General features: G+C 38.4%; 1 pseudogene; it reads right to left on the bottom strand.

The window, feature by feature from the left end:
• Positions 1–1,074: 1,074 nt before the first annotated feature.
• On the bottom strand, positions 1,075–1,869 carry LOC132417912 (cAMP-regulated phosphoprotein 19 pseudogene; annotated as a pseudogene).
• Between the last annotated feature and the right edge of the window lie 8,713 nt (positions 1,870–10,582).

The following is a 10,582-nucleotide window of genomic DNA, read 5'->3' as shown; positions in this document are numbered from 1 at the left end:
CCAATCTAATTAGTTTCTAGCTTATCTTTTCATGTTTCTTTTTTCATATATATGCATGTATATCCATATATGTGTAATGAGCACATACACACACCTATGTATATGTATACATGTCCATATACATACACAGTTGTTACATACTGATGATTTTCGTTTCAGGACTGACCTAGACCACAAACAAACAAAAAATATGGTGTCAGTCTAGGAACTTGGCCAAAAAGCCTTTTCACTCAACATAAGTTTTATCATCAAAACCACTTCTCCACGGAGATATATATCCCAAAATGAAATGAAATATCCAAACTTTTAAAACTCATTTATAATCAAGTCCAGTGACAGTACCATAGCTCTAGGTGCAAGCAAGTTTGTGTATGAAATCAACCTCATTCACAAAAACAAATTCATCAAAAATGAAGAAGGTCCACAGGACTCAGAATCCAAGTTTCTTAAGACCCCTGATTCATAGATAAAAATTCTTTGCAAATGGATTAAGAGAATCTGGAGAATCTAATATTTTTGAGAGGTTGTGCAAAACTATTGTATTTACAAAAATGGCACAAAAGTGAATTCAACAGTCAATGCACATGCACACTTCATTCACATATTCAACAACAAAAGGTATTCTAACACTATAGACCTGAATAAGAATACTAGCTTCAATAGTGGCTGTTATGCACTAGAGTCACATAAGTTGTACCAGAATGGGCAAATATTGCCCAAGCAAAATTCTATTGTTAAAGCTGAAACATATTTAAGGCCAATCAAGTTCAAGCACAGGATGCAAATCTTTTGGAGCCCCATCTCTTTGTTTGAAATATGTCACCTTTCTTCTAACTTGTGGTCTTAAACTTCTGCTTCACAAAATCCAAAAGGAAAATACAGAAGAACTCAATACAATAGAGTTTATTTTAGATAAGAGTAACATACAAAGCTATAATTAAGATTAATTAAAGAAAGCCAAAATATTAAAACTTGCTTATTACTTGTTGGAACCAGCCCTACACTAGGAGTTGGGTAATACATACAATTCTTTTCAAGTAGATTACTTTACATTGCTCCAACATGTTCTTTTCATTAGTGCACTGCTAAGCTAATCAAAAACTCTACACATGTATATTACCTTACAACAGCAGCACACACTACAGCTACCTGCAAAGCCATCACTCTCAAATGACTGAGTGAAAGGAAATAAAAAGTGGAGAAGTAACATATTAAGAGGAAATAATGGGAATTAGAAGATTCATGCATTTCAGCTCTTTTAACCAGTCAGTCGGCTTGCTAGCAACAAGAGATGGTTTCCGCTGAGGAAGGTCCTGTGGAGTGGGAATGTGGTCACCAGTGACCTCTGTCTTATTTGGGGCTGTAGTAGGAAGTTGCTTGTTCTTCATTTTTGCTTTAGTCATGCTGTAATCCCCAGAATCAAAATCTTTTTGCCCTTTCTGCAATCATTTCCTTAAAAAATCTGAACCTCTGGGCTTTTGTCCCAGATGAGGATACCTTGTTTTTAATCTTGCTTCTTCAGCTTTCTCTGGACTAGTTACTTTATCTTCCATTTCCTTCTGCTTCTCTGTGGAGGTTGCCTCGGGGACTTCTGGGGACATACTTCTTGCTCCCTCTTACTCTGCTTCTCCAGCTCTGCGACATCCTGAGAATCTAATATTTTAGACCCAAATACCTTCCTTTGCTTGAACGCATCAAAAAATGATAGTCATTTTTTTATTGAAGTATAGTTGATTTACAATGTTCTGTTAATTACTGCTGTACAGCAAAGTGATTCAGTTATATGTATATATACATTGTTTTTAAAGAATATTAAAAAAAAGAATGTATACATCTTTTCATGTGTCTTTACACATGAAAGGTAGCATATTATTTTGCACTTTGCTTTCTTCACTTAACAATATATCTTGGAAATCACCCCATGTCAGTTCATAAAGTTCTTTCTCATTCTTTTTTTTTTTTTTTTTTTTTTTTTTTTGCGGTATGCGGGCCTCTCACTGTTGTGGCCTCTCCCGTTGCGGAGCACAGGCTCCGGACGTGCAGGCTCAGAGGCCATAGCTCACGGGCCCAGCCGCTCCGTGGCATGTGGGATCCTCCTGGACCGGGGCACGAACCCGCGTCCCCTGCATCGGCAGGCGGACTCTCAACTACTGTGCCACCAGGGAAGCCCTCTCATTCTTTTTTGTATCTGCATAGTATTCCACTGTGTGATGTACCATATTTTATTCAAGCAGTCTCCTGCATGAGCATTTAGTTTGTTTCCAGTATTCTGAAATTACAATGTTGTAATGAATAACCTTGTGCATATATATTTTTATCTTATTGTAGGTCTATTTTCAGGGTATATTCCTAGGGATAGGATTACTTTACTAAAAGACAAATGCATATGTCTTAATTTTGTTAGACAGTTACAAATCTCCCTCCAAAAGGACTGTACTACTTTGCATTCCCACCAGTAATATATGAGAGTGACTTTCTCTGCAGCCTTGCTAATAGAATGTGTTGGCATATTTTTCATTTTTACCATCAGATTGGAAAATTTAATTCATCTATACACTTATGTTTTGTTTATAAGAGACCTGCTAAAATAAAAATTGAAAATAGAAGAAGATATGCTAGGCAAATGCTAAGAAAATAAAGCAAATGTATCAATATTAATATCATATAAAAGAGAATTCAAGGTGAATAAATTAATGGGACAAAGAGAGATACATTATGGTGGTTTTATCCCCAACAAGATGAAATAGTCATGAACCTTTAGGCATCTAACAACAGAGCTTTGAAATATATAAGCAAAATGTAATAGAAATAAAAGGAGAAAGTTACAAAATCACTATCATGTTAGAAGACTTTAGCATACTTTTCCCCGTAGCGGAGCACAGGCTCCGGACACGCAGGCTCAGAGGTCACGGCTCACGGGCCTAGCCGCTCCGCAGCATGTGGGATCTTCCCGGAGCGGGGCACGACCCCGTGTTCCCTGCATCGGCAGGCGGACTCTCAACCACTATGCCACCAGGGAAGCCCTAGCATAGTTCTTAATGGTCAAAAGATCACGTAGGCAAAAACAAGGAGGTATCTTAACTGGGGTTACCCAGAAGGCAGATTTTGAAACAAGGATTGGGTATGGGTGGTGTATCTGGGAAGTGACCCCAAGAATCACCTCCCAAAGAAATAGGGTGCAACTGTTGTGGGTAACTGGAGTTCAATCCTTCTAGGAACTCTCTAACTGTATAGAACAGACCTCAGAATTGTTCTACCACAAAACAGGGAAGATGGGGCATTTATCTATTGACTTTTGTCCTCCTTCAGTTGAGAAGTGTCCTTCATCCTTGGGACATTAAACTTCCCATACTTTTAAGTTGCATCTGTACAGTTGAGAAGCCTTCTGTGGCTTCCAAGAAAGCAAGAGCAGAGAAATGCTGTGATTTGTTCTTGGTTCAGGACATTGGCAATCATACATTGAACTTCCACCATGCTGAGCTGAAGTCAGGTAGATCCAGGGATTTGGCATGGTGCATCTTAAACATTTGCTATGGTAGAATTACTGAAGATTTGAATGATACAAGTAATCTCCTATGGTGTGTTATGGGTTCACTGTTGGTAAGGTAGAATGAAGCTGTATCTGATGAACCTTATATACCATACTTAAAAAGTAAACATTATCACTTTACAATGGGAAGCCATTTCATGTTTTAAGCCAGGGAATGGCACAGATTGTGTTTTCAGTATACAACTCTTGTAGAGGATGGTTTGTAGGGGGGTAAGAATGAGGGCAGGCTGACCAGTCTATTGCAATGTCCAGAAGACTGAGATGAATAGGATTTGACCTAGGACAATGAGAATGGAATAAAGAAGAACGATTTGTGAGACAATTAGGAGCATAAAAGACAAGATTTGGGAAGAAGAGTTGGGAGAAGAGGTGGTGAAGGTAATCAGTTAAACTTGGAAAATATTGGGTTTGTCTTTGCAGCATCTTAATGAGGTACACAGAAGAAACATAATGATGTGACACATTAGAAAACTGTGGTCTCTGTATGAAGTTGTGACATGCCCCAAATTACATAGCTATTTAGTTGCAGGCTGAGGACTAGAACCCGGGTTTCCTGACAGACTTCTAGCCTTGTGTTCTCTACTTCTAGCACTATGCCAAAACAAGCAATTGACACATTATGAAGAGTACTAACTGCTCTTCTCACTATCTATCTGTAAAGAATATTTTACACATGACTGTATCATTAAAAACTGTTTTTTTAAAAAAAAAGCTGAATGTAAAAAAGCTTACATAATTATACTCTAGAAATTTAAAAAGGTGCTGAAATTTCTCATAGAGAATGAGGATTCTAACAGCAATGTTGAAATGGAGAATATTAACTGTGACTGTAATATAACAAGACCATTTTAACAAATCAGAATGTATATACATCTGGGTATTTTCCTAAGAGAAAAACAACATTTATTCCATGGACACCACTGTCACTTGCAAACCTTTTACTCCTTTTTGAAATTGCTCCTAAGCCAGTTTATGAGTCATAGAAGGAAAATTAAAAAGAAAATTTATAGTCATATCTCATATACAGCTGATGGGAAATTTTTAATCAGTATGCAGCTAGTACTTGTGGTTATAAAAGCTACAGATATGGGAACCGATTCAATGAAAATTATTAAAGTGCACAATTAATTCTGAGCGAATTAGCAAATACCTAGTCTGGGTCAATGATAAACTGTTTTACAAGAAGTTGGCATAGAACCTAGCTGAGAAATGTGCTTAAATGAAACTTCATCGTATGATGGTGGATGGAAAGGGCAACTGAGTTATACAAAAACCCTGCAGGCTGACTTTGTGAGATGAAAAATCCTGAAAGTGACCCTTAAAGCAAGTAGGCTAGGAATTATACCTGTATTTTGCTGAACTTTTACAGATAGCATCACACCAGAGATCAGAGAACAGTGAATGGAGTGTTGTACTTAATCAGCCTTAGATTGTGAACTTAATGTCTTCACTGTGATGCCCCCACAGGGTGCAAAGCAGTTTTTGAGCTATAAAGGAACTACCACTCTGGGTCTCCTTTGGCCATGAGGAAAATGTTTTGGAACTAGATAGAGGTGATGTCTGCACAACACTGTGGATGTACTAAATATCATTGAATTGTACACTTTAAAGTGGTTAACCTTATGTGAATTTTGCCTGAATTTCAAAAAATGAGCTACCACTTTGTGAACAATTTGCTTCAGGCACTTTCCTTGGCCTTAATATCCAGCATCTCACCCTCCCAGCAACCTCTGAGATATACATTATCTCCATTTTGGGGATGAGGATCTGAGGTTCAGTGAGGTTAAGTGTTTTGGCCAAGGTAGTTTAACAGAAGAGTTGGGGTTCAAACTAAGTCTATCTGATTCCAAGATTTGAATTCCCAGGTTTGAACATTTATAGAACTCCATAAAGGGGGTGGTCAGTCACGTAGATATAATAAATCCTTGAAGCAATTTAACTAAATGTGAAAAGAGGAGTATGCCTGTTGAAATTTTCTTTCTTCATCTCCAAAAGTAGTACAATCCTTTTGGAGAGAGATTTGGAAATAGCAAACAAAATAAATACATATGTATTTGTCTTTTAACAAGAAACCCTCTTGACTGAGAGAAAAATGTACACTCTAAAAGTAGAGAATTACGTTTCATTTGGTGGACTTACTGAGGACTTAAGCCTGGGGTAAGCCTCTGACGGACTGTTCCAAAGAGGTAAGGGAGGAGCCAGGAAATATAGGAGTTTTTGCTAAACAAACAAACATGTAGTTTGAACGTTAAAAGATTACTGCTAATCACAAAAATAGACATCTCAAATTAATAATTTTAGTGTCTTTCTGTGTATGGGAAGATGCAGGAGTCTGGGCTCATTGAATTTATTCCTTTGATATGCACTTTCACTATCTAGGGCCAGTATCCTGTTTTTCTCCATCCTGAATTCCCCTCAGGTGCACTGGTTGGGGGCTGCAGTGGCTGATGGTTTTATGGCTGCAACATCCTTGGTTTACTGAAACGTTAGGAGACATTCTTTGTCCACAACCCAGTGTCATGGAAAACAGAACTAATGTGAGGACTTCTCATGAGGAGGATCTAGTTACTGGAACTGGATTATAAAGTGGAAACTTATCTAGGTAAGAGCTCATTATTTAGACTAGAATATTAGGTCAGAAAGGGACTGGTAGGAAGGCTGACTTTCGCTGAGTGACTGAGCTGCGAGTCCAGCGTTCTTTATATTTCCCCCTGCCTGATAGTCAGACGGCTCCTAGAGATGAGCAAGTCTGAGCCTGCATGTCTTCGCCAAGTGGCAGAAGCTGTAGGAACTAAAATGGAACTGATCCTTATACCTAGGAGCTCACATCCAGGAAACACTTTCTCTAAATGGCCAGTTCCTAAATTCCTCCTAGGGCAGAGAATCCACAAGGCGGCCCCCCAATATTTTAGTTCTTCGCTGTTCTGTTTCCTCTGGGTATTTACAGTGTCTGGTGGAACGGGACTATAATATCATATGCTTCCTATATAGGTTCTGCCATCTGACATATATAATCTAACCTAAAAATAGTCAATAAAACTGTGAATTCAAGGAATTGTTACTTCTCCAAGTTTCAATTCTGAATATAATATTTTCTTAAATAAATAGTACAGACATAAAGAATAGTCTGTATTCCTAAATCTCCTGCAAGACAACGTGGTAGAGCAGAAAGTACATTAGACTTTGGAGACAGATCTGGATTCAAAATCAGCCTCTATTTACCAGCTGTGTGTGACTTTGAACAAGTTATGTATTCTCTCTGAGCCCGTTTCTTCCTCTGTAAAATGTAGATGCTATTTGCCTCAGGGTTATTTATTATTTTAAAATGATATTATGGGGACTTCCCTGGTGGTTCAGTGGTTAAGAATCCACCTGCCAATGCAGGGGACACGGGTTCAATCCCTGCTCCGGGAAGACCCCACATGCCGTGGAGCAACTAAGCCCATGCACCACAACTACTGAGCTTGCGCTCTAGAGCCCACGAGCCACAACTACTGAAGCCCACATGCCTAGAGCCTGTACTCCGCAACAAGAGAAGCCACTGAAATGAGAAGTCCCCGCCCTGCAACGAAGAGTAGGCCCCGCTCACCGCAACTAGAGGAAGCCCACACACAGCAACAAAGACCCAACACAGCCAAAAATAAATTAATTAAAAATAAATAAATAAATGATATTATGTATCACTATATACACAACAATGCCTAAGATACGTACTCAATAAATGATAGTTTCTCTTCCCTTCCCTCTTATAATAGTAATCTTAGAAAATGTCTGATTTTACAGTAAGAACTCAATAAGGAAACAGAGGAAATGTGGTAGGAGTAGATAATATTTCTGAGAAAGAGAAAAACAGGCTGTGACATCCAGGAGCTGCCCCGGCATTCACAACTAGATCTTGGTATTCTCTTCTTAAACATAAACACTCTTACAGATCATGAACACCAAATAAGGCCACTCTGTGAATACAATGTGTCAACACCAAAAAAAGAAAAAGACCACTATGTAATCATGTTTGAACACACACAAAATGTAAATGTGGTTTGAGCCACAAAAACGACTAACTATTCCCCTATTCTAGCTAATATTGGTGACTGCTGCTTCTGTACGTACCATTGAGAGCTTGACCCTCATGCTAGTCTTCCCTTCTTCTAGGTAAGATTTACTGAGATATCCAATCATGACGTTACCTCTGCTTCCTGACAGCATCTATATCCAGAGAAAAGACCTCTTCCTTGAATCCTTCCCCAAATCCCCTAACATGAACCCAAATCCTATATACTAAGTCCTTTCTAAACTCTTATGGTAGGGTGGCCCATGGATCCCCATGACATGCATTCTCTCTCCCTGCAACGAGCAAGAAAACCAATTACAAGTGTGTTCCCAGTGGCCTTTGGCTGGAGGGCATTGACATAACTGATTATGCAGTATCAACTCCAGGGTCTGAATAAATCAAAAACACCTCCATCCTGGTCTTTCAGTATAAGTTCCTTTTCCCTTTTCTCTCAGCACACACTTTTAAAAATTACTTATTGCATTTAATCTAAATATTATTAAGATATATCAGGTTATTTAATTTGTACAGAAGACCCTCAAAAGCTTCCTTAAGCTCTGCTGTAGCTTCCTGTTTCTTTGCTTACATAACAGATTGATGTCTGGGTTAGTGATTAAGAAGGAGGGCAGAAGATGGCGTTGTGGAAAAAGACAAGGAGTTAGCATCTCCCCACAACTAGGGTGCCTGCTGCCACTGGTGTGGGACCCTAATGCCCAAGGAGATGGGAGGAACCCCCAAGTGAACTGGATCTTGGTTCACGAGCCAGGGGTTGGGCCATAGTTCCTATGGTGGGAGCTCTGAGTCCGAACCACTAGACTAACAGAGAACCTCAGACCCCAAGGATCATTCATTGGAGTGAGGTCTCACGGAGGTCCCCATCTCAGCACCCAGAACCAGCTCTATCCAACAGCCTACAAACTCCAGTGCTGGAAGCTTCAGGCCAAACAACCAGTAAGACAGGAACACAATCCCACTCATATAAAACACAAAAAAATGAGACAGCAAAAATATGTCACAGATGAAGGAGCAAGGTAAAAACCTACAAGACCAAATAAATGAAGAGGAAATAGGCAATGTACCTGAAAAAGAATTCAGAGTAATGATAGTAAAGATGATCCAGAATCTCGGAAATAGAATGGAGACATAGATTGAGAAAATACAAGAAGTGTTTTAACAAAGATCTAGAAGAACTAAAGAACAAACAAACAGAGATGAGCAACACAATAACTGAAATGAAAAATACACTAGAAGGAATCAATAACAGAATGACTGAAGCAAAAAAATGAATAAGTGAGCTGGAAGACAAAATGGTGGAAATAACTGCTGAGGAGCAGAGTAAAGAAAAAAGAATGAAAAGAATTGAAAATGATCTCAGAGACCTCTGGGAAAACACAAAACGCACCAACATTTGAATTATAGGGGCCCCAGAAGAAGAAGAGAAAAAGAAAGGGTCTGAGAAAATATTTGAAGAGATTATAGTGGAAAACTTCCCTAACATAGGAAAGGAAATAGTCACCCAAGTCCAGGAAGCGCAGAGTCCCATACAGCATAAACCCTAGGAGAAACACACCAAGACACATATTAATCAAATGAACAAAAATTAAATTCAAAGAAAAATATTAAAAGCAGCAAGGGAAAAACAAAAAGTAACATACAAAGGAATCCCCATAATGTTATCAGCTGATTTTTCAGCAGAAACTCTGCAGGCCAGAAGGGAGTGGCAGGATATACTTAAAGTGATGAAAGAGAAAAACCTACAACCAAGATTACTCTACACAGAAAGGATCTTATTCAGATTCAGTGGAGAAATCAAAAGCTTTTCAGACAAGCAAAAGCTAAGAGAATTCAGCACCACCAAACCAGCTTTACAACAAATGCTGTAGGCGGGAAGCTTCTCTAGGCGGGAAACACAAGAGAAGAAAAAGACCCACAAAAACAAACCCAAAACAATTAAGAAAATGGTAATAGGAACATACATATTGATAATAACCTTGAATGTAAATGGATTAAATGCCCCAACCAAAAGACAAAGACTGGCTGAATGGATATAAAAATAAGACCCATATATATGCTGTCTACAAGAGACCCACTTCAGACCTGGGGACACATACAGACTGAAAGTGAAGCGATAGAAAAAGATATTCCATGCAAATGGAAATCAAGAGAGCTGGAATAGCAATGCTCGTATCCGATAAAATAGACTTTAAAATAAAGACTGTTACAAGAGACAAGGAGGGCCACTACATAATGATCAGAGGATCAATCCAAGAAGAAGATATAACAATTATAAATGTTTATGCATCCAACATAGGGGCACCTCAATACATAAGGCAAATGCTAACAACTATGAAAGGAGAAATTGACAGTAACACAATAATAGTAGGGAACTTTTAACACCCCACTTACACCAATGGACAGACCATCCAAACAGAAAATAAATGAGGCAACACAAGTTTTAAATGACACAATAGACCAGATAGATTTAATTGAGATTTATAGAACATCCCACCCAAAAGTGGCAGAATACACTATCTTCTCAAGTGCACACAGAACATTCTTCAGGATAGATCACATCTTGGGTCACAAATCAAGCCTCGGAAAATTTAAGAAAATTGAAATCATATCAAGCATCTTTTCTGACCACAATGATATGAGATTGGAAATCAATTACAGGAAAAAAAACTGTAAAAAACACAAATACATGGAGGCTAAACTGTGTGCTACTAAATAACCAAGAGATCACTGAAGAAATCAAAGAAGAAATAAAAAAATACATAGAAACAAATGACAACAAAAACACAATGACCCAAAACCTATGGGATGCAGCAAAAGCAGTTCTAAGAGGGAAGTTTATAACAATTCAATCTCACCTCAAGAAACAAGAAAAATCTCAAACAATCTAACCCTACACTTAAAACAATTAGTGCAAGAACAAAGAAAACCCGAAGTCAGTAGAAGGAAAGAAATCAAAAAGATCAGAG

Source organism: Delphinus delphis, chromosome X (genome assembly GCF_949987515.2).
Source record: "Delphinus delphis chromosome X, mDelDel1.2, whole genome shotgun sequence".
In the NCBI taxonomy this organism is placed as follows: Eukaryota; Metazoa; Chordata; class Mammalia; order Artiodactyla; family Delphinidae; genus Delphinus; species Delphinus delphis.
Note: the sequence above shows the minus strand (reverse complement) of the source record. Positions and strands in the feature narration are given on the sequence as shown.